This window comes from Ranitomeya imitator, chromosome 5 (assembly GCF_032444005.1).
Source record: "Ranitomeya imitator isolate aRanImi1 chromosome 5, aRanImi1.pri, whole genome shotgun sequence".
Classification (NCBI taxonomy): Eukaryota; Metazoa; Chordata; class Amphibia; order Anura; family Dendrobatidae; genus Ranitomeya; species Ranitomeya imitator.
Window position 1 is genome coordinate 387929270 of NC_091286.1, and position 24534 is coordinate 387953803.

The 24534-nt window shown below is 46.6% G+C and overlaps 2 long non-coding RNA genes across 2 annotated transcripts in view; one reads left to right on the forward strand and one right to left on the reverse strand.

Annotated features, from left to right (window-relative positions):
• The first annotated feature begins 15300 nt into the window (after window positions 1–15300).
• Window positions 15301–15695, forward strand: LOC138680753 (uncharacterized). Its single transcript, XR_011321759.1, has 3 exons — window positions 15301–15371; window positions 15472–15537; window positions 15641–15695. It is a non-coding gene; the product is annotated as an uncharacterized lncRNA (long non-coding RNA).
• Window positions 15696–18230: 2535 nt separating this feature from the next.
• LOC138680754 (uncharacterized) overlaps window positions 18231–24534 on the reverse strand; it is a 37150-nt gene continuing 30846 nt past the window's right edge. Inside the window, exons 2-3 of the long non-coding RNA XR_011321760.1 lie at window positions 19847–19981; window positions 18231–19336 (exon numbers count right to left, since the gene is read on the reverse strand). This is a non-coding gene — a long non-coding RNA (uncharacterized lncRNA). The remainder of the gene's footprint in view (window positions 19337–19846; window positions 19982–24534) is intronic.

Here is a 24534-nt window from a genome sequence, read left to right on the forward strand (position 1 = left end):
CGTGTATCATGTGTCGCCCGTGGTCCTATCAGATGGTAGCTGTGCCCGGACGTCGTCAGTAATGGGCGGCACGCAAGGCACAGGTCCCCAGCCGCGCGGCCGTACACGGGAGGAGATCCGACCAAGCGGCCCGCCCACCCAACGACGCACGTAGCAACAAGCCACGCCCACCGATGCACCACAACGTACCGCTACGATACAATAAACCTGGGATATGTACTACCCGAATATGGAGCACATCAGCCATAACCCTGTCAAGGTACGGCATGCCCGCATGTCAAACAAGGGCGGCACGCAAGGCACAGACCACCCCCAAGTTGCACACGGGAGAAGACCCGGCCGACCGTCCCGCCCATCCAATGACGCGCACGGCGAACTGCCGCCGCACGTCACCAGCAAAGGGCAGGGCAGAAGGCACAAGTCACTCACCGGGATACACCCAGGAGAGGACCCAGTCAAACGGTCCTCCCATACCATTGTAATGACCAGAGGTCCGAATAAGATCCAGTGAGTCACAAACCAAGACCAAGGCAGAAATCTCCAACGGTATTTACTCAAAGGCAAATTAATCAAGGTAATATGGAGAATACTAAGGCAGATGCACCCCAAAGATACACTAATTCAGCAGCAGCTGAAATCACTGTGCCACTCAAAGGTCTCCTGAGAACTGTGTACTACAACAGACTAGTCAGAAATTTACCTAACAGGCAACTAAAAACAGGAACAAGTGTAAATTGAATGTAGTGTTATTAAGGGAGCCCCTGGAATGGCACATTGAGTATAACTTACACAACTCTAATATAAGATACACCTCTAAAGCTACGTTCACACTAGCGTTGCGCCGCCCTGCGTCGGCGACGCACGAAAAAACGCGCGCGCGTTTTGCGACGCGTGCGTCGTTTTTTGACCAAAATCGGACGCACAGAAAATGCAACTTGTTGCATTTTCTTGCGTCCGACGCTAGCGTCGGAAACGACGCAAGTGTCGAAAAATGCCACCCTAAAAACGCACGCGTCCCCTATGTTAAACATAGGGGCGCGTCGCCGCTGCGTCGCCGGCGCAACAGCGACGCACATTGGCGGAACGCCAATGTGAACGTAGCCTAAAGTAACAATTTAACACTCTGAGCAGAGATACCCGGGTATCTATAACTATGGTACCGTATCCTGAGATGGATTTCCTCTCAGGCAGGAATCCGCAGAGGCTGTAGCCAGTTCATATCTTCAGCGTCAATAAGTTACAGCAAGCTCCTCTTGTCTTGTCGGCCGATGCCGAGCCCAAACGCCGGGGACTTAGTTAGTGGTCTCACGATGTAGTCTCTGCTTCTGTAGCTCCTAGGAATGGTTCCACGACAATCCGTCCGTCTCTGTATCAGCAGTCTGTCCAGACTTGTTCCTCCACTCAATGCACAGGGAATCCACAGACTTCCAAATTCGTACTGGGTTCTTAGCAAAGTCTCCGTCTTTTCTTAGATAAAGGGTTAGCTCCTCTCCAGGAAACGTTAGCAACACAAGTCTCTCACAGAGTTAAACAAAAGGTTAGCTCTTCTCCAGGGGAACGTTAGCAACAAAAAGTCTCTCAAAAGCTTCTTTTCCTCCAAAAACACTTGCAGTAAATCCACACAGTCTCTTTTTAAGATCTCACAGCAGCTTCTCCTTTTCTTCCCGCCTTTTCTCTCTCAGCTCTCACTTCCTACTTTCACTTTACACTCGAGACACTAGACCCCACCCCGCAGCACACATTGTCTCTGGGAGGTCTGTCCTCTGCTGCAACAGGCAAAAACCACAGGGTCCTAGTGCCCTCTCAGTGGGACTACAGTTCACCCTCTTACATGCCACCCCACAAGAGGTTGGCGTCCTCGACATACCTTCCCACTCAAATTCATCTTGAGCATATCGCTGAGGCGGTATTCCTGCCGTAGATCGTGTAGTTCTCCTGAGTCCTACATCAACAGGTGCGACCTTAGAGGGAGCTAGAGTCTCTTCCGTGGTCGTGTTAGTGGGCGTAAGTGGAGTTGTCTCCTCCTGCGGCTCGATGTCCTGTGATACAGCGTCAGGACCAAGCAGTTGACCTGATGCACTCTCCTCAACAACATCCTCCATATCCCCAACATTCTCATCACCCGAGGCCAGATCGGTCACAGGGGGCAAATAAGCAGGCGCAGGAGTAAGCACACCATCAAACTCAAGATCATTCAGAGCTTCCGCCCCTTGGAACATGGCCTCTGGCTCTAGGGGGGTAGGCGCCGAATCTTCAAACCAGCACCGTTGTAACATGTTACTGTGACGCCCAAGAGACCGGGGTACCCAGCACCGGACCAATGGGGTCTGTCTCTTGAGGGGGGTGTCACGGGTGGCTTGACCCGGTGCTGTGGCCTCAGGCAATGCACAGTGTAAAGGGTATCGTGAGGGAACAGGCACTTACTTGATCAGCAGCAGGTTCTCCCAGCGGTGATGATCCCAATCCTGGATAGATGGCTATTGTCCAAATGAAAGACTGAGGCACTGAAACGTTTAACCAGTTTACTTTAACAAAAAAGGATTTACAACCAGTCCTGTCACCGGAGTCTGTATGGGAACTCTGAGTTACTTTGACCCTGCCGGGGTCTTCGCCTCTTATTGTACGCAATATCTGTGTGGCCCTGCTGCTGTATGTGAACTGGCTGCCGGCCCAATCTGTCCCCTCCGGGTCCTGGTTCGACGGGCAACCCGAGTCCTTTTATCGGCTTACCCCCTCCAGGAGTACCGCTGAACTCTGTGTCTGTTGCTGCGTCCGACCCTAGTGAAGCTGATATCACCTCACGTTTTTCCGGTTGCTGTATTATATGTAATGAATACAGCCACGGATCCGGTATCCGTCTTTGCGCCTGTTCTGGGTAGTGATTAATGCTACCCGGTTCTCACAATGTCCTTTTTCTCTATCCCTCTTCTCCTCAGGCCGGTGATTTAGGCCTGGTAACAGTCACAGGGCTGTTAGAGATTCAACTGTATGACCTCTCACTATCAGCTCCTTAGCCCAACTGCCAGTTCTTCTCTCAGACCAGAATGGATCAAGGGGAGTCTCTGGAGCTCCCCCTTCTGGCCGGAGGTGGTAGTGCAGTCTTGCTATTTTAGTATTTGCATTTACTGTCAGTAACTATTTTTCTGGCAAATACCCCTAGGGGTGCCACATTCCCCCTTAGTTAAGAACAGTACTCCGGGACTGTGGGACAATAACATTTTGAAATAACAATTAATATGTACAGAGTCTTAAAAATGAAAAGTTACAAAAACCACTCGAGGAAACAAAAATATAGTTCTGTACAAAGTCACTTCAAATAGCGTCCATTAATACAGTTCTATCCTTGAAGGTACTAGGAAAGGCACTGCACTTTGTGTCCAGGAATTTAGTTCCATTTTTCCAACGGAGTTATCAATATAAAGTCTAAAGAAAGTTCAAAAAGAGCGAGGAGCAAAGTTCAAAAAGCAGTCTTTCCGGAGCTTTGATTTAGTGCCTCCGGGCTGATAAAAAGTTCAAGAATATGCAAGAAGTTCATACAGACAAGTCTTTGTAGGCACTGGGCTTAAACGTTGCAGACTGATAACAATGACTATACTACATTTTCTGTTTAACTATATACGGCATAACATATATACAATTCACATTATGAGCTTTATAGTTGGTAATCTGCATACCTGGTCGGTAATTGACCCTGGGTACTACGCTGTGATCTACGTAATAGCGGTGTCTCTTCATGTGGTGTACTACTGTCTACTGCGGATGTAGTATCTGCCCGCTCTGCTAAAGATAATTCCACGACTATGGAGTTGGCAAGTCCACCGTGAATGGGATTACTCTGACCAGGAATCTGTTCTTCCTGGCCTGGAACCTCCTGTAGTACGGGGTCAGCCTCTTCCTGTCTTGGGACTTCTGGTATTGGGTTTGGTGTTGGGTAAAAGGCCACCATGGGAACCACTACTGCACCATGGTATGTTAGTAGGGTTTTGGGAAAGTCTCCTATACAGGTGTGATACACTTCCTCTTCTTTTTCCTTTACTGGTTGAACCTGTATGGGTTGAATAACTTCTGGTTCTGGCTGGACAACGTCTGGCTCTTTCAATGCTTCCGGACATAATTTAAGATTGTCTCTTGACACTAGTACAGATGTTAAGCCTCCGTTTTTGCTAATGAGACACATTTTAGGATTATCCACTCTTGTTGGTAAAACTGTGTAGGGTACGGCTTCCCACTGATTGTCCAGTTTATTGGTTCGACGATTTCTCTTGAGCACTTGGTCACCTGGTCTTAATGGGGTCGCTAGAGCATTCTGGTTGAAAGTTCGCTCTTGTCTTTCTCTAGTTTGCTGAAGGCTTCTTTCCACACTCTCTTGCACTTGGCGATACTGCTTTTGCCGTATGATATCCCAATTGGAGTCTTGGACTTCTGCGTCTGGTTTCAGAATTCCCATTTCTAGATCGATTGGTAATTGGCCGGGTCTTGCACGCATAAGGTAAGCTGGGGTGCAATTGGTGGAACTCACCGGGACATGATTATACAGATCCACCAAGTCAGGCAATTTCTCTGGCCATTGATTCCTTTCTGCCTCAGGTAAAGTCTTTAGTAGTTCTATTACAATATGGTTCATCTTCTCGCATAAGCCGTTTGTTTGTGGATGATAGGCCGTCGTCCGGATCTTTTTGCAACCATACATATTACAGAATTCTCTGAAGATCTCTGATTCAAAGGCTGTACCTTGGTCGGTGAGAACCTGTTCCGGATATCCATGGGGTCTACAAAAGTACGTTTGGAACGCTTTGGCTGCTGTTTTTGCTGTCAGATCTTTTACGGGTACTACTACCAAGAAGCGTGAATAATGGTCCACGATGGTCAAGGCATAGACATAGCCAGACCGGCTTGGTGTCAACTTCACGTGGTCCATGGCTACAAGTTCAAGTGGTTGTTTGGTGATTATGGGCTGCAGTGGTGCTCTTTGGTTCTTTTGATCGTTTCTTCTGAGGTTGCACGGGCCACAATTTCTGCACCACTGTTCGATTGATTTTCTCATCCCGACCCAATAAAATCTTTCTCTTAGAAGTACTTCTAACTTTTTCCAACCGAAGTGACCAGCACCATTATGGTAAGCTTCGAGGACCATCTTGACATCTTGTTTAGGCACGATAATCTGCCAAACCAATTCATGTGTTTTCGGATTGGTGTACCTTCTACAGAGCTTCCCTTGATACAGGAACATTTTGCCTCTCTCTTTCCAGAGTTGATGCGTCTCTTCTGGGGCATCCTCATCGGGATATGCACTTTGCTCAGTTAACAGTTCCTTCACCAACTTCACAGCCGGATTGCTGTCTTGGGTGTCAGCCCATCTATGGTGTGCTAACGGATTAAAATTCACCTCTTGTTGTTTCTGATAGGTACTTGACTGATGATGTTTTGCCTTGGGATGATGGAAGGCTGGTAGTTCAATTTCTTCAAGCTCCCCCATTTCTTCTTCTACATCTCTCAAGTGTGGCATCCGGGATAGGGCATCGGCATTTCCATTCTTGCGACCTGCTCGATACTTGATCTTGAAGTTGTAATTAGATAACCGGGCTATCCATCGCTGTTCTAACGCACCTAATTTGGCTGTGTCCAGGTGGGTCAACGGATTGTTGTCAGTATAGACAATAAATTCTGCAGCGGCCAGATAGTGTTTGAAACGTTCAGTCACAGCCCAAACTACTGCCAGTAGTTCTAATTTGAAGGAGCTGTAATTTTCTGAATTTCTTTCAGTAGGCCGGAGCTTTCTACTTGCAAAGGCGATGACTTTCTCCCGACCTTCTTGCTTTTGTGACAGCACCGCTCCTAGTCCCACATTACTGGCATCGGTGTAGAGGATGAAAGGTTGATGGTAATCTGGGTATGCCAGAACCTCTTCTCCGGTTAGTGCCTTCTTTAGTTGTTCAAAGGAGTCTTCCCTTTCGTCGTTCCACTGAAAAGGAGGGTTTCGGTTTGAAGGTTTCTTCGTCTGCCCTACCAAGGTGTCTTGCAAGGGTGCTGCCAACTTGGTAAATCCTTTTATAAATCTGCGATAGTAACCCACCAATCCCAGGAATTGTCTCACTTCTTTTGCGCTGGTAGGTCTTGGCCAATCCCTTATGGCGCTTATTTTCTCGGGATCTGGTGCTACTCCCTCCGAACTCACGATGTGTCCCAGGTACTGTACCTTTGGCTTGAGAAGGTGACATTTGGATGGCTTGACTTTCATGCCATACCTGGATAAGGCTTCGAACACTTCTGCCAGGTCTATTAAGTGTTGTTCGTAAGTCTTTGAGTAGACGATCACATCATCTAGGTACAGGAGGACGGTCTCGAAGTTCTTGTGTCCGAGGCAGCATTCCATCAGCCGCTGGAAGGTACCGGATGCGTTGCAGAGTCCGAACGGCATGCGATTAAATTCACATAGACCCATTGGTGTGGTGAATGCCGTCTTTTCCTTATCTCGCTCAGCCACAGGGACTTGCCAATACCCGCTTGTTAAGTCTAAGGTGGAAAAATAATTAGCAGATTTCAAAGCAGTTAAGGACTCTTCTATCCTAGGCAAGGGGTAGGCGTCTTTATGGGTGATGTTATTAATCTTCCGGTAGTCTACGCACATTCTCATGGTTCCGTCCTTTTTTTTGACAATCACTAGAGGGGCCGCCCAGGGGCTACAGCTGTCTCTTATTACCCCGGCCTGTTTCATCTCCCTCAGCATATCTTTTGCACATTGATAGTGAGCGGGCGGTATGGGTCTATATCTTTCTTTTATTGGGGGATGGTCACTGGTGGGGATTGTGTGTTCTACCCCTTCTATCCGTCCGAAGTCCAATGGGTGTTTACTGAAGACTTGTTCATATTCCGTCACTAGCCTATACACCCCTTGTTTTTGATGGGTAGGTGTTGAATTTATGCCCACGTGTAGCTGTTGGCACCAATCCTCCATTTCTCCATCTGAGCCATTGCCTTCCACCTGACAGGTTGGTTCTAAGGGCTCAATGGTTGTGATGGCATTGTTGTCAACAGTATATAGCTTTGCCATTGTAGCATACCTTGGCAAAGTGACCTCTTCCTCTCCACAGTTCAAAAGTCGTACCGGCACTCGTCCCCGGTGTACCTCGACTATCCCTCGTGCTGTGAGTATAGTGGGCCTGCTGTCGGTGTACACTGGTTCTATTAAGGCTTGATAATCTCGTCCCTTAGTACCAATGGCTGCTCTACACCATACCAGCATTTCTGTTTTTGGTGGGATTACAATAGATGTTGGATCACTTACCCTCACACAGCCGATTTCTCCACCTGCAACTTCTACCTGTTGCCTTAACATCAATACTTTTATTTCCCTCTGGAGAACTCTCTGCTGGCAGGATTGGGCAGTTTCAGCAATTTGCTGTAAGACAGAAATGACTTCGGAAAAGCAGTTCTCTAACACATTCATTCCTATCAATACAGTTGGTTCACAGTTCCGCCGGTCAACATCAACAACAATTATACCCTGTTTCTTCAATTCTACTTTACCAATCTTTATGGTCATCTCCCTGAATCCTAGTTTCGGTACCAACTTACCATTACTGGCCCATATATCTAGTTCAACATCAGAGGGCCCTTTATCAATATCTGCATCAGCCCAGTACCTCTTATAAAGGATATACGGTATAGATGAAATCTGGGAACCTGTGTCCAGCAAAGCGTTGAGGGGCATTCCGTCCAGCACGATAGGGATAATGGGTCGTCCTCCGATGTACCTGTCGTGCCAGGGTGTTGGGCCTTCAAAGTTCATTCCTGCGAAGTGGCCCGCATTCCCAGGGGATTCCCGTTAAAATCACAATCTCGTGCAAAGTGGCCTGGCTGCTGGCAACGGCGGCAAATGGGCTGTCCATCCGGTTGGTAGCGGTCGCGGGGTCGTCCTCTCCATGTCGGGTATCTCCGGGGTCTCATCCATGGAACACCTTCTCTACGGTTTGACAACTCCATCTTGGGTCCTCTCATCTCCTGCATGGTTTTAGCCATTGAAGCAACAACATCAGTTAAAGAGTCAAGCTTTTGTTGAAGAGCCTCATTAGTACTGGGCCCCAGGGGCTTAGCAATGGCCCCGGACATAGCTGATGTCACTGGTACTCCATGTTGTTGAGGAGCCTCTGCCATGAGTTGCGCAGGATCCTGATCCCGAGGTGCCTCTGCCAGCTGGAGACGTATAACGCTCTCCTTTAATTGGGCAAATGTCAATTCAGGGTTCTTAAAAACAAGCATGCTCACATGCCCCCGGTGAGAAGGGGTGTAGAGTCCCTCAATAAATTGATCTCTTAGCAGTTTATCCGCTCCGGTGTTAAAAATGGGTTCAGCCAGTGTAAGTGATTTAAGGGCTTCCTGCAGGTTTAAGGCAAAGTCTCTCACGCCCTCATTAACTTTTTGTTTGCAATTAAAGAATTGTACTTTAGCTTTGCTGCTGGCAGTGGTTTCAAATGTAGCTTTTAATCCAGCAAATATGCGTTCAACAGTGCCTTTTAGATCAGCTGCCCATGCTGTGACTTCTCGCTTAGCATGGCCACTTAACTGCATCATCAGGAGACTAACACGCTGAACTTCACCCACAGGGAACATGTCAAAATGGGCCAGCATCTTTTCTCTGAAATCGTCAAGGGTATTAGGCTCACCTTCATACATTGGAAGCCATGGGCCACCCGGGGTATATGGCATCAGCACCGGCATGATGGGCGCCACTCCTTGCACCGCTGCGCTACCGGACTCTCTATCGACACTCTGTCTTTCAGCTGCATTAGCGTCGCCGGGTGCTGCGGCGCCTCCTTGCTGCGACATACTGTGCCCCCTTAGTTAACCCGGACCCTTCCGGTCCTCCGCTTCCGTCGGGATAGTGTAGATTCGTTCCGCTGTGCAGCAGGATCGATTTTCCCCTTGCTCTGATGTCAGAGCGCTCAGCTTGGTGCCGCCCACAATGACACGCCCCCTGCTGCTCCCACCCACCGCGCTCTGTAATGGCGGATTCTGAAGTTTTTCAGTTAGACTGGGGCTCAGGTGATGGCGTAGCTCAATTAACAGTCTCGTGCCTAACGGTTATGAAGTGATTACCTCAGGGGATGGCGGCCATCTTTACTCCATTATAACCAATGGGGAAAAGTCACTTTCAATAGTTTTCAATGGAGAATGGATTTTTCTTTAATAAAGTCAATTTTCAAGATTTTTCATCCAAGTTTTCACAGTTTTGGGCTCCAATCACGGCACACAATACCCGGTATACGGGCTGGCTAGATCCTGTTCGTGACGCCAATTGTGACGCCCAAGAGACCGGGGTACCCAGCACCGGACCAATGGGGTCTGTCTCTTGAGGGGGGTGTCACGGGTGGCTTGACCCAGTGCTGTGGCCTCAGGCAATGCACAGTGTTAAGGGTATCGTGAGGGAACAGGCACTTACTTGATCAGCAGCAGGTTCTCCCAGCGGTGATGATCCCAATCCTGGATAGATGGCTATTGTCCAAATGAAAGACTGAGGCACTGAAACGTTTAACCAGTTTACTTTAACAAAAAAGGATTTACAACCAGTCCTGTCACCGGAGTCTGTATGGGAACTCTGAGTTACTTTGACCCTGCCGGGGTCTTCGCCTCTTATTGTACGCAATATCTGTGTGGCCCTGCTGCTGTATGTGAACTGGCTGCCGGCCCAATCTGTCCCCTCCGGGTCCTGGTTCGACGGGCAACCCGAGTCCTTTTATCGGCTTACCCCCTCCAGGAGTACCGCTGAACTCTGTGTCTGTTGCTGCGTCCGACCCTAGTGAAGCTGATATCACCTCACGTTTTTCCGGTTGCTGTATTATATGTAATGAATACAGCCACGGATCCGGTATCCGTCTTTGCGCCTGTTCTGGGTAGTGATTAATGCTACCCGGTTCTCACAATGTCCTTTTTCTCTATCCCTCTTCTCCTCAGGCCGGTGATTTAGGCCTGGTAACAGTCACAGGGCTGTTAGAGATTCAACTGTATGACCTCTCACTTTCAGCTCCTTAGCCCAACTGCCAGTTCTTCTCTCAGACCAGAATGGATCAAGGGGAGTCTCTGGAGCTCCCCCTTCTGGCCGGAGGTGGTAGTGCAGTCTTGCTATTTTAGTATTTGCATTTACTGTCAGTAACTATTTTTGTGGCAAATACCCCTAGGGGTGCCACATTACGATGCAAATTACGGGTTGGCCCCCCTGTCCCCACCGGTTCGACCTCGTACACTGGAATCTCAGGGTTCACCTGTTTTTTTTTATCAGATACGGTATCGCCTCCCATCGGTCACTCAGCTTTCCTGACCGTCGCTTTGTCCTCACCAACACTCTGTCCCCCGGAGAGAACAGCTCTGTTTGTACAGGTCGCGTGTCCTTATGGACCACCTGTCGAAGGCGGTCGCCCACCACCTAATGCACCACCCTCAACCGCCGCCGATGCTCTCGTACCCACACGGATGCAGTCCGAAGGGGGGCGGAGGAGGGATCTGGCATGTTCAAATCCTCAATGTCTCGGCCAGGTCTACCAAACATCAACATGTGTGGTGAGTAACCAGTAGTACTGTGCACCCTGTTATTGTAAGCCCACATCAATTCGGGGAGATACTCAGGCCAGCATGTCTGTTGCTGACTCTCTAAGGACCTCAACATTTGCAACAGGGTCCGATTAAAACGCTCACACGCCCCGTTACCCTGAGGGTGGTAAGGCGTTGTTCTCGACTGCTCGATACCATAGAGCTGGTGCAACTCTTTCATCAGCGTCCCCTGAAAGCAGGCCCCTTGATCTGAATGTATTCTCTGCGGACACCCGAACACTTGGAAGAAATGTCGGCACACTGCCTCAGCCGCCGACTTGGCCGTCTGATCTCTTGTCGGCACCGCTACAGCATACTTGGTAAAGTGATCTGTCATCACCAGGCAATAGGAGTACCCTGATGTAGAGTACCCTATCAACACGTAGTCAATCATGAGTAGCTCCAGTGGAGCTGAAGTCTTAATAGACTGTGTGGGAGCCCGCTGCTCAGGGCTTTTGTTGAGCCCACAAATTTGGCACTGCCGACACGCGTCGGCCACCATCCCTCCCAACTCAGGGCAGTAGAGGACTCGCTGCAACCACTGAAGTGTCTTTTCACTTCCAAAATGGGCCCCCTTCTCATGCGCCTCACGAGCGACCACTGGCCCCATCCCCACAGGAATTATCAGTTGGTACCGATGCTGCAGCTCCGATGGCAGGTACACCTTACGATACAAAAGACCTTGCTCCACACACAATTTATCCCATTGTCGAAGGAGTTTCATTCCTTCCATGGACAACTGAGCATTGTCCTCTGCACTGGGCCAGGCCTTGTTTTGTACCCAACGGCGCACAAGTGCAATGTCCGGACACTCATCCTGGACTCTTGTCCAATCTGAGGGTGTTTTACCCAGGACCAGGGCATCCCGGTGGCCACCCCACTTGAGTGTACCACACTTTGGAAGATAGGTATCTGCCCCAAAGCTGGAGTTTCAGTATCCTCAAGTTGTTCGTCAACATCTTCCCCGGATGACCCAAGGGGCACCCTTGACAATGCATCTGCATTGCCGTTCTCTCGACCAGAGCGAAATTTAATGCGGTAATTGAACTTGGCCAGTCTGGCGACCCACCGCTGCTCCAACGCCCCCAGTTTTGCATTCTCTAAGTGAGCTAGCGGGTTGTTATCTGTCATGACTAGCACCTCAGCCCCTGTTAGATACTCGGCGAAGCGTTCTGTCATTGCCCACACCAGGGCCAGCAATTCCAGCCGGAATGAGCTGTAGTTAGCCGGATTTCGCTCGGAGTCTCTTAAAGATCTGCTGCCATAAGAAATCACTCGTTCTCGGCCGTCCTGCACCTGTGCTAGTACTGCCCCCAACCCATGAAGACTACCATCGGTATACAACAAAAAAGGGGTGTCAAACCGGGCGTAGGCCAACAATGGGGCACTCGTTAGGGTGGTTTTCACTCCATCAAATGCCTTTTTCTGTAGGGGCCCCCATGGAATGGGGCGATTTCGAGGACCCAGCGCTGTCCCTCTCAAAAGTTCATTCAAGGGACTCACCACTTGTGAGAATTTAGGCACAAACCGCCGATAGTATCCTGCTAGGCCCAGGAAGGCCCGCACTTCTTGCAGGTCACAAGGAGGTGGCCACTCTTGTACCGCCTTAATCTTACTGGCTAAAGGTAGTACCCCGTCCGGGTTCACCAGATGCCCCAAATATTCAATCTGGTTTCGTAACAGTTGACATTTTTTTGGCTTTATTTTCAGGCCGTAGCTCTTGAGCCGCCGGAGAACTTGACGCAGCTTCTCCAGATGATCTTCAAATGAGGTTCCGAACACCACAATGTCGTCTAGATATATCAGGACTGATTCAAAATTTAGATCGCCCAAGCAATGTTCCATCAGGCGTTGGAAGGTTCCTGGGGCGGTAGCGAGGCCAAAGGGCATCCGGTTGAACTCAAAGAGCCCCATTGGCAAGACAAACGCCGTCTTGGCCCGATCTTTTTCAGCCATTGGGACCTGCCAGTACCCGCTTGCCAAATCCAACGTTGAGAAATACTTGGCCCGACCCAGGGCCGACAGGGATTCTTCAATACGGGGTAAAGGATATGCGTCCCGTACGGTGTGGGCATTCAACTTCCGATAGTCCACACAAAATCGGAGTGTCCCATCCTTCTTGCGGACCAAGACTACAGGGGCCGCCCAGGGACTCCGGCTCTCTCGGATCACTTGGTTGTCCAGCATACTGGCCACCATGCTCTTCACCTCTTGATAGAGCGCCGGAGGAATTTGACGATATCTTTCTCTAATGGGTGGAATCTCATGCTCAATCGTCTGGGTACACCCGAAGTCCTCTCCATGTCGGGAAAATGTCTCTTGATGTTCCCACAAAACTCTCTCCAACTGCTCCAACTGCACGGGGGTCAGCTTCTCCCGATCCACTCCCATCTGCTCCATGATCACATGAACATTCCATTCCTCCGTAGGAGGTTCAGTCCGGCCTACCTCGACCGCGAATGTCCAGGATGACTGTTGGTCTGGTCGCAATTCGAACCCTGCATTTTCCGGCACCTTCTCTGCCGGCACGAACAGTTCAGCCAGTATGGTCCCAGCGGGAATTGCAACAGCTTCATCTAAAAGATTGACGCATCGGACCGGCACTCGTCCATTCTTCACAATCGCCAAAGACCGGGCCACATGTACCTTGGCAAATGAGGAAGCCTCTCGGGCGGGCTCAAGTAGCACTTCAAGCCCATTCAATCTCTGTGCAGCTCCCACAGGCAGCATTAAGAGTTCCTCTTGTCTGGGTCCCAGCAGGATCGGGGCCCTCGAAGTCACTCGGACCCGGCCCACCCGGCCACCTGGGACCGCACTTTTCAGCAAGTCGCAACTCAGCACTAGACGGTGTAGAATTCTCTGTGTGGGTCGGTGTCTTGTCACACGGGCCCAGTATCGGGGTCCTTCACTGGCATACATCTGGTGATTCAAATCTCGCAGCACGTTCATTCCGAGCGTCACTTCCATCCCTCTTCTAGGGGGGTGATCCACCAGTACTACCCCTTTCTGCCCCAGCTCTTGACCAAACATTTTTAGTTGCATCCACACGATCCCTTTGACTGACAATTGACCATTATTTGCGGCGGTCAGTCGTATCACTCGGCCATCCTCTGGAATCACTAGTCGACTGAAGTATCTCTCATATACTTCTAGAGGCATTATAGTACATTCGGATCCCGTGTCAACCAAGCACCTCATCTTCCGCCCTTCAAACTCTGCTTCTATCACTGGACTACATGCAAACAAATCTTGTTCATTCCGTCGAGGGCTTTGTGTGGGTGGGGCCGCTGCTGCTTGCCCTCTCATGGCAGCGGCCGGAAGTTTAAAGCCGGCGACGGGGTTTCTGGGGCTGTAAGCGCCCGGCAGTAACGCGAGATGTGTCCCTGGCGGCCACACTTCCAGCAGGTGATTGTTCCTCGTGGGCGAGGGCTTGACTCATTCTGATAGGACGACCTGGCCATTTGCGGGGTCACCGTTCCAGGGGGTGGGGCAGGAGGTTCCCGTGAGGTGGTAGAGGCGGGATCAACTGTCAGTTGAAATAATAAACAAAACACGGCACTCTGCTAGTTGGTGAGAGATGGTGCTCAAGTAGGGTCTCCAACCCGTCAGTCAATGTATACAATAAACTTGGCACTCAAGACGGTAGTAAGGTGAAGTTAATCAGCTTTATTGCAAGTCCCAGATACAGTTTCGACAGTTAAACGTTTTCGGTCCCACCGGACCTTCTTCAGAACAATTTCCAATTTATCTCATGCAAAATACCAACAAAGGCATATAGAACAATATTGCCGCAGGGGCACTTAATGATGTAGATTACATACGAGGAATCACAAGTGAAGAAGCCACGTATAGGAATGCCTTTTCCAGTGTGCGGGTGGAAGACCTTGTCTCCCTTCTGGACATTATTATTTCACTTGTGATTCCTCGTATGTAATCTACATCATTAAGTGCCCCTGCGGCCTGGCATACGTTGGAGAAACTACTCAAGCCATACGTGATCGTGTATCACAACATAAGTCGAACATACGGTGTAACAGGGACCATCTTCCCCTCCCACACCATTTCCGTACTACGGGCCATAGCGTTGCCCAACTACGCTATCAGGTATTGGAACATGTCGACCAAGGGAGAAGGGGACAGAGCAGGACAAGGCTGCTCAAGAAACGTGAGGCCTATTGGATTTTCACTTTACAGACTTTAGAACCGAAAGGCCTTAATAGAGATTTTGATACATCTAGTTTCCTCTAAGCTGTACCCTTGTATTATGCTTGAACATGTGGTTGACATTTGCTCAATAAGATATGTCAGTATTAATCCTGTTTTCTTTATCTTTTTAGAATTGCTAAAACCTCTTCCCTCTTTATGCTTCCCTCGTGGCACCCTGCACTCTTCACGGTATAGTATATAGTATATAGGATGCCACTCAGTACACTATTACTGAAGGTTTCTACCCTCAACCTCCCGCTCACAGCTTCATAGCACGCTCATATAGCTCCTTCTTTCTTTATATTGCGCTCCAGCGCGCTACACAGACGGCAGACACTTATATAACTCTCCTGCGTCTCATTTTTAGAGCATATTACAACGCTCCAGCGTTTCGCTTTATAGCACTATCTAACGTCACATTTTAGAGCAAATTACAACGCTAGAGCGTCCCGTTTTTCTGTGATGACGTGTGGCACCATGTGACCCGTCAGACTGCACTTAAACCCGGAAGTAATACCCAGGCATTCAGTGCGTCCCTCTCTGGCGATCCGGTGCCACGCATATCTGAGCTCCTCACCCTGGTAAGTCGGGCTGGTCCCCACATGCAGCGTCCTTAGATAGCGGTCTGATTAGACACGGTGGTCAGGCATTTATCTTATTGTGTGCTTCCTTATCACGCAGATTATGGGCCACAGACTCCATTAGCGACTTAGTTCGCCTAGAGCCCTTTCGTTTTCTCATTTATTGGTAAGCCCCCTGTCAACCCTCTCTTAAGGACATTTATCCCACATGCTGCATTATTTTCACCACCACTCACATTCTCCCTCTGGTAATTTTTTACTTTTTACAGCATTACTCCACAGTTTCGCGTAAGAAGGTGATTTTTCCTTCCACACGTTGTAACCAGCTTAACCAGGTGATTCACTTTTCATTTTACACTTCATTTTTTATTTATTTTTATTCATTTTTTACCATTCATCATGGCTCTTCATCCTCACTACACACTTTAATCCACAGCTTCAATCTTACCTCATACCATTTAGCACCACTACCAGGTACTCTTGTTCTATTTTCCATATATAGGTTAAGTCTGTGTTTAGATTTCAACACCCTATATGCTTTATCTCCCTAGGCACGTTATACCATGCACTAAGTTTATCAGGCTATAAAGATGAATAAATATCGTCACTTCATTTCTGATCCACGTGGGAGCTCCACCCCTCACCTATGAACATATATCCTTTTCTCATAGGGGCTCTTTATAGCATAGTATACTATATCCAATTTTTCTGAGTCAGATCTCCATTAAATGTTTAGTCCTTGGAGTTAATCGTAGGCTGCGGTAGCATCCGCTTAATTATCGTATATTTTGTATATACTTGGTTTTGAAACTTGTTTGATATTTTTCTGCCCTTGTTTTATTTTTATTTTTTTGTTGCTTTCTTTTGTAGACATATCTTTTGTTAATTTTTGCACTTAATATGTGATATTGTGTAACCAGACAGAAACTAAAATATTGTTCTATATGCCTTTGTTGGTATTTTGCATGAGATAAATTGGAAATTGTTCTGAAGAAGGTCCGGTGGGACCGAAAACGTTTAACTGTCGAAACTGTATCTGGGACTTGCAATAAAGCTGATTAACTTCACCTTACTACCGTTTTGAGTGCCAAGTTTATTGTATACATCAACTGTCAGTTGAGACAATTTCAGCTTCAACTCCTTCACCTCAGCACGCAAAGCTTGTACCACGCTTACAAGCCCCTCTCCCCCCGACCCTGATGACACACCTTCCTCCAGCTGGGCACTGTTCACTGACCCCTCGGGAACATAGGCTGATTTCTCTTCCCTTTCCACTGCAGCTCGGTAAATCTACCAGAAAGATAACTCTGGTGCAACCCGGGCCATTTCCAACAGCTTGTCCCGGAGAAGTCTATGGGCTAAACCGGTGATGAATTGGTCCCGGAGCAAGCGGTCTACCTCCCGGAACGCCCCATGGCCCCCGGGTCTAGTTGCTGCATCTCATTCAACATCTCTTGTAAAATATTAGAGTACTGCATCAGGGACTCACACTCTCTCTGGGGACGATTAAAGAATAGGGACCGAAGCTGGGCCACACGCGCTCGGCCCCCCAAACTCCCCTCTAACAGTTCCAAAATCTTTTCTAATGTATCCCTCTCTGATTCTGGGCGCACCATCACCATACGCCTAATATCACCCTCCAGTGCATTTAATGCCAGCTCAGCGCGTAACGCGGGGGTCAAATTACACATGCGCAGAATACTCCGGATTCTCTCAGCCCAATCTTGCAACGCCATATTGCGCCCATCGTATTTCGGCATGTGCTGAAGTAAAGCTCCTACAGGCACATACCCTCCCAGAGTCGCAGCGGCTGCCAGGGGAACCCCAACCCCCGAGGAGGATGCGGATACAGCGGGGTCATTTCCACCCTCGCCCTCGTCCATGACAAACACTGGATCCTGCCGACTACGCCAAAAATGTAATGACCAGAGGTCCGAATAAGATCCAGTGAGTCACAAACCAAGACCAAGGCAGAAATCTCCAACGGTATTTACTCAAAGGCAAATTAATCAAGGTAATATGGAGAATATTAAGGCAGATGCACCCCAAAGATACACTAATTCAGCAGCAGCTGAAATCACTGTGCCACTCAAAGGTCTCCTGAGAACTGTGTACTACAACAGACTAGTCAGAAATTTACCTAACAGGCAACTAAAAACAGGAACAAGTGTAAATTGAATGTAGTGTTATTAAGGGAGCCCCTGGAATGGCACATTGAGTATAACTTACACAACTCTAATATAAGATACACCTCTAAAGTAACAATTTAACACTCTGAGCAGAGATACCCGGGTATCTATAACTATGGTACCGTATCCTGAGATGGATTTCCTCTCAGGCAGGAATCCGCAGAGGCTGTAGCCAGTTCATATCTTCAGCGCCAATAAGTTACAGCAAGCTCCTCTTGTCTTGTCGGCCGATGCCGAGCCCAAACGCCGGGGACTTAGTTAGTGGTCTCACGATGTAGTCTCTGCTTCTGTAGCTCCTAGGAATGGTTCCACGACAATCCGTCCGTCTCTGTATCAGCAGTCTGTCCAGACTTGTTCCTCCACTCAATGCACAGGGAATCCACAGACTTCCAAATTCGTACTGGGTTCTTAGCAAAGTCTCCGTCTTTTCTTAGATAAAGGGTTAGCTCCTCTCCAGGAAACGTTAGCAACACAAGTCTCTCACAGAGTTAAACAAAAGGTTAGCTCTTCTCCAGGGGAACGTTAGCAACAAAAAGTCTCTCAAAAGCTTCTTTTCCTCCAAAAACACTTGCAGTAAATCCACACAGTCTCTTTTTAAGATCTCACAGCAGCTTCTCCTTTTCTTCCCGCCTTTTCTCTCTCAGCTCTCACTTCCTACTTTCACTTTACACTCGAGACACTAGACCCCACCCCGCAGCACACATTGTCTCTGGGAGGTCTGTCCTCTGCTGCAACAGGCAAAAACCACAGGGTCCTAGTGCCCTCTCAGTGGGACTACAGTTCACCCTCTTACACCATGACGCGCAAGGCAACAGTTCACGCCCCCCTAGTGTTAAAAGTGCATACACATCGGCAAAGAAAGAAGAACGAGGTTGGCATAGTACCGGAAAGTCAGCTGTGAGTAAACCACAAGGTGCGCAGTACAATACATCATAGTTAAAACATAGATACGAACTTTACAAAAACGCATGGAGATGTTAGAGGGAACCACAATTAATCCCATGTGATTTACAATTACAAAAGATGCACTTAATGTGCAAGAATAAAATTGCAATCGCCATTCAGATAGACGTTAATGAATAATTGGTAAGTATGACTAAAAACATCACTGACAAAAATTAGTGATAAGAACAAACGACATACAACAAATGATGTGTAAACTAATTCATGAACGGAATGTGTACTAGTCCAACACTGAAAAAGTGTGGACAGTAAGCAAGGGTCTAATATAAACCCAATAGTCCGTTATCAATTAAGTGTATATTTACAAAATGGGCATAACCCAAAAAGGTTAGTACATATAAAAATGCTTGTGAAAGTGAAAACTAACAATTCCCTCCATACGTCTCCATGCATTTCACATAAAAAACACGTTTAAAAAACACGTATAAAGGACCACCTTAAATACCAGTATAGGATTTGTGCAAAAAAGTGATCTAACACATCTAACATCTCACTACTATCATGTGTCCACGTACAAGCACAGCATATTGGCAGGCACATAGTTCATGTATGGACATAGGAATGTATACTTTACGTATACCCATCACCCCATCCGTAAAGTCCATAATCTTAGTCCTTTAAATGACATTCGATGATACATGGGAGATTACTTTTCCATTGGTTCAAATGTCCTTGGATCTTCATACTGTGCCACTCTAGTAGATCCTGATGTCCTCCGATCTCTATACTGCGTCCTTCACGTAAACGGATTAGCCCACATTCAGCCGCCAAATATAGAACCGGACATACCACTTGTTCTCCACTGACAACCCACTAAAGAGCATGAAAGGGTAACAAATATTAGTATCAAATTAAAAACATATAAAAACATGTGAATACCAAATAACCTGATACCACAAAATTAAAAAAATTATTTTGCACGGAGTGGGGGTTCAAATAAAGGGAGCAAAGCTTAAATTTTCGTTTAGACCATCTGGCTGTACCGTTTTTAGGGTCCAAATCCACTTGGCCTCTTTTTGGGCCAAGCTACGGCCCAAATTACCACCTCTCAAGTTAGTCCTAATATGGTCAATAGCTATATCATAAGCTTCCACCTCTATGCAGAAAGCTGTAATTTACCACTGTGCACAAATCCTCCTATCATGGAACAGAGATATTAGATGTCAGTGTAATGGGTGGCATGTACCGTATACAGATTGGGCAGAGAATAAATACCCAAATCAACGAGATCAACATTTTTGCAATTTCTTTGTAATTTTAAATATAAATTTATACCATAAGTATTTGTGTTACTGTCATTTGTTATTTGGGCACTAGGCTCACCAAGAATACAAGACTTAATGCAACACAGGAGCTCTGACGAGGAGAAATGCTGTTAGAATGTATCCACGTATACTTCCACACCATAAGGGAGGCATTGATCTTCCAGACCCCAGAACATTTCAATGGGCCATACACCTGCAAAGGATCATAGACTGGATCAGGCATCCTACACACAAAACATGGATTGATATAGAAGAGACAAACCTTAAATTCCCACTCAGGCAACTAGTCTTCCGCGCCCACAACCATATTAGGCCCTCCTTGGTTAAAAACCCATTTACGTCTACAACATATAAAATATACTCCAGTGCACAGATCAGACAACTCTGCTCTCCCCACCCATCACCTGTTCTCCAAGTAAGAGATCTTCTTCTCACATCTTCCCCATCACAAAATGCAACAATGCACTGCGTTATACGAGACTCTACACTCCCTGACAGAAGTTATGTCGCTTATCCATGTTATGTAAATAAAAACTTATAACCTAACGTTAAATTCATCCATTGGTTGTATAAATTATTTTTTTGAAAGCTGAAACCCTCCGAAATGTGGTTTAGGTTAAGAAAATAAATTAGCATCAATGCAGAAATATTGATCAGTTAAGGGACACAGAAAGGTCAGATTTTGGCAAGACAAAAGTTTTGTCGCCTGGTCATATAATGCACCCAATCCTAGTTTACATCCTCACCTGTGCTCAGTTAATGATTGGTTAATTAGTGTGTGTGTATAAAAAGAAACCCCACACCCCAGACCTTTACTTCAACTGCAACTTGAGCTCTGACAACATACCAAAAAGGAAGGATAGTACACACATTTGTCACTCCTTCAAAAAGTGGAATGGCGCGAGGGGTATATAATGGGTACCCTCGACATAACCTCATTATACACGGTCATTGACCATAAGAAAGGTTGTGAGGCTGCAATATACTTTTTAAATAAATTTTCTAAAGTTCCTCCAGAACAAACTGAATTTTTAGGTGAACTTATGCAGTTCATTTTAACCCATAAATATTTTTTATACAAGGAGGACTACTACTCCCAGCAGTGGGGTACCGCCATGGGGACCAGGTTCACGCCCAGTTACGCTAACCTCTACGTGGGTAGTTGGGAGGAACAATTTATCTACCCGGAGGGAGGCCTGCTCGCGAACCTGGTCCTATGGCAGCGTTTCATAGATGACATTGTTTTTATTTGGTCTGGTGGATGGGATACTTTGCAACAGTTTTTAACAGATATAAATAAAAATCAGTATTTTTTAAATTTTACCTCCACCACCAGCACCATGGAAATTAATTTTTTAGACTTGAGAATTTTTATTGAAGATTCACAAATACACACATGCACTTTTGTAAAACCAACTGACACCAATAGCTATATTCCTCTTGATAGCTGCCATCTTCCTGGTTGGTTGCTTAATATTCCAGGTAGTCAGTTTACCAGGATTCACCGGAATTGTTCTAGGCCCCAGGATTTTGAAGCAGAATCGCAAACCCTAACTAAAAAATTCCTGGAAAAAGGGTATAAAATAACGATGCTAGAAGAATCAAAAATAAGGGCCGCTAGCAAACCTAGACAGGAACTTATCAATCCAGAACCAAAATCCAAAGTTACTCTGGAATTCATCCCTATTATTACTAAATAGAATTCAAACTCACATTTCTTCCGCAAAATAGTCAGTAGACACTGGCATATTTTAAAGAATGATAAAATATTGGGAGAAAATATTAGCAATCAGCCACGTTTTGTTTACAAGAAAGGCCAAAACTTAGGAAATATGATTGCCCCTACAGTTCAGAAAAAATTCCCCCTGGTACAGTCCTCCCTCACACATACAAAATTAGGTTTTTTTTTTCCATGCCGCCAATGTAATGCATGGAAACAAACAACAATTTTAAAATGCATGGACATTAAAAAAGGAGATAGGACATTCCAAATCAGGGACTGTATCACATGTTCTACAACAGGGGTAATTTACACTATAGAATGCCCATGCGGCAAATTCTATGTGGGGAGAACAAAACGACCCTTAAAAACAAGGATGAATGAGCACATCCGCAACGTTAAAAATAAATTTATGGGTCACTGTCCCAACATTTTGTAGAACACCATGGCGGAACAGTACAAGGGATGAAAATAACTGGTATAGCGGTGGTACACCACCATTGGAGAGGTGGCGACTTTATCAAGGCAATGTCATGTGCAGAGACTAAATGGATTTTTCTCCTGGACACTATTGCACCAAGAGGACTTAATATGGGCATTGAACTTTTCGGCTTTTAACAAATTAGTTTACAAGATAAGCAGCTATATAAGGACTATGAGTACGAGGCAGGGGCCAACCCTGACGAAGGAGACAGGCGTCTCCGAAACGCGTCGGTTGTTTGGCCCTAGCTGCACTTCGTACTCACTCACTCCCCGGGGGTTACGGTCACGTGACTGATTACGTCACTCAGGTCCTGCACACCGTCTGTACGTACCGCCGCTATCACACGCGGCGTCGGCTCTGCAGGATCCCGTCTCCACCCGGAGATCAGTTGGTGGTGGCTTGCCGCCGGCCGGGGCAGCCACCCGCTCATATCATTTTTACTTGCCGGAAAGTCTTTCTCACAGGAGGAACGTTCAAGATCTTCAGCCAGCAATGGAGGTAGGAACAACCCCTAAGTGTTTCCATACTTTGTCTGTTCCTTGAAGCGAATGCACCGCCACTGTATCAGCGGTGATTTGGATACCAGACTATTTACATTGGGACATTTCTTTCAATAGGGTTACTTTGTTTTATAAGATATTATCTAATTTCTCACCATTTTTGCCGTTATTTCTCTAGCGCATACCTATGTATATATCTTGTGTATATATATATATTTGTTTTATACCAAAAATCCACCCTGCGACCAAAGCCTGGAATATCAAGAGGCTGAAGACCAGATCCACTGCAGAGTTGGCTGGCACCTTAAATGTGTCTCAGCGTCAAGTACAAAGAATTAAAAAAAGATTTGAAGAGACTGGAGATGTGTTTGATAAGCCCAGGTCCGGCAGACCCTGCAAGACAACTGCTCAGGAGGAACGTTTGTTGGTTAGAAAATCCAAAGCAAGCCCCTCTTCCACTGCAGCAGAGCTCCAACAGGCCTGGTCATCTCAAGTCTCTGTGTCAACTAGATCACTTTGTAGTATTCTGTCTCGAAATGGCCTCCATGGTCGAATCAGTGCCCAGAAGCCAGCACTAAACAAAAGGCAAATAAAAAAAGTTTGACATTTGCGAAGTCCCACAGCCAGCTAAACAGATGGACACTGGAAAGGTGGCAGAAAGTGGATTTTTCTGATGAATCTTCAGTTGAATTACACTACAGCTGCCGCAAATACTACAGGAGACCTACTGGAGCCCGTATGGATCCATAATACACCCAGAAAACAGTTAGATTTGGTGGTGGAAAGATCATGGTCTGGGGTTACATTCAGTATGGGGGTGTGCGAAACATTTGCAAGGTGGAAGGCAATATCAATAGCCTAAAATATCAAGAAGTATTAGCTACCTCTTATAATCCAAATCATAAAAGGGGTCAAATTCTGCAGCAGGATGGTGCTCCATCTCATACATCCATCTCTACAACAAAGTTCCTCCAGGCAGAAAAGATCAAGGTACTCAAGGACTGGCCAGCCCAGTCACCAGACATGAACGTCATTGAGCATGTTTGGGGTAGGATGAAAGAGGAAGCTTGGAAGACAAAACCAAAGAATCTAGATGAACTCTGGGAGGCATGTAAGACTGCATTCTTTGCTATTCCTGATGACTTCATTAATAAATTGTATAAATCATTGTTGAACCGCATGGATGCAGTCCTTCAAGCTCATGGAAGTCACACAAAATATTAAATGGCTCAGTGGATAGCACTGCAGCCTTGCAGCGCTGGAGTCCTGGGTTCTAATCCCAACTTGGACAACATCTGCAAGGAGTTTGTATGTCCTCCCCGTGTTTGCATGGGTTTCCTCCGGGTACTCCGGTTTCATCCCACATTCCAAAGACATACTGATAGGGAATTTAGATTGTGAGCCCCATCGGGGACAGTTATGATAATGTGTGCAAAACTGTAAAGCGCTGCGGAATATGTTAGCGCTAAATAAAGATTATTATTATTATTATTAAATATGACTCTAATAGCACCACAACTTCATTCATGAATGTTATGCAACATAGATTTGTATTTTAATTAATTATTTATTTGAATCACATTAATTTCTGTGGGCGACAAAACTTTTGTCTTGCCAAAATCTGACCATTCTGTGTCCATTAACTGATCAGTATTTCTGCATTGATGTCAATTTATTTTCTTAACCTAAACCACATTTCGGAGGGTTTCAGGTTTCAAAAGAATAATTTATACAACCAATGGATGAATTTAACGTCAGGTTATAAGTTTTTATTTACATTAATAAACTGCAGAGCTGACAGTTTATACAGCATGGTGATTCAGAATTTTCTGAATTTCTTTTGGGATGTCAAGGAGCCATTTAGCTTTTCCAGATCCTTTGAGCTGCCAGTATAATGGAATCCCCTATATTTCCACTGACAGATGATGGACCTGAGTCTGGACTTTTTTTGTGGATTGAGTTGAAGCTTTTATTGGGAACATTTTACATAACATTTGGGTTCATATTTATCCGGTGCTGTACGCTGAGCACTTACTTTGGTG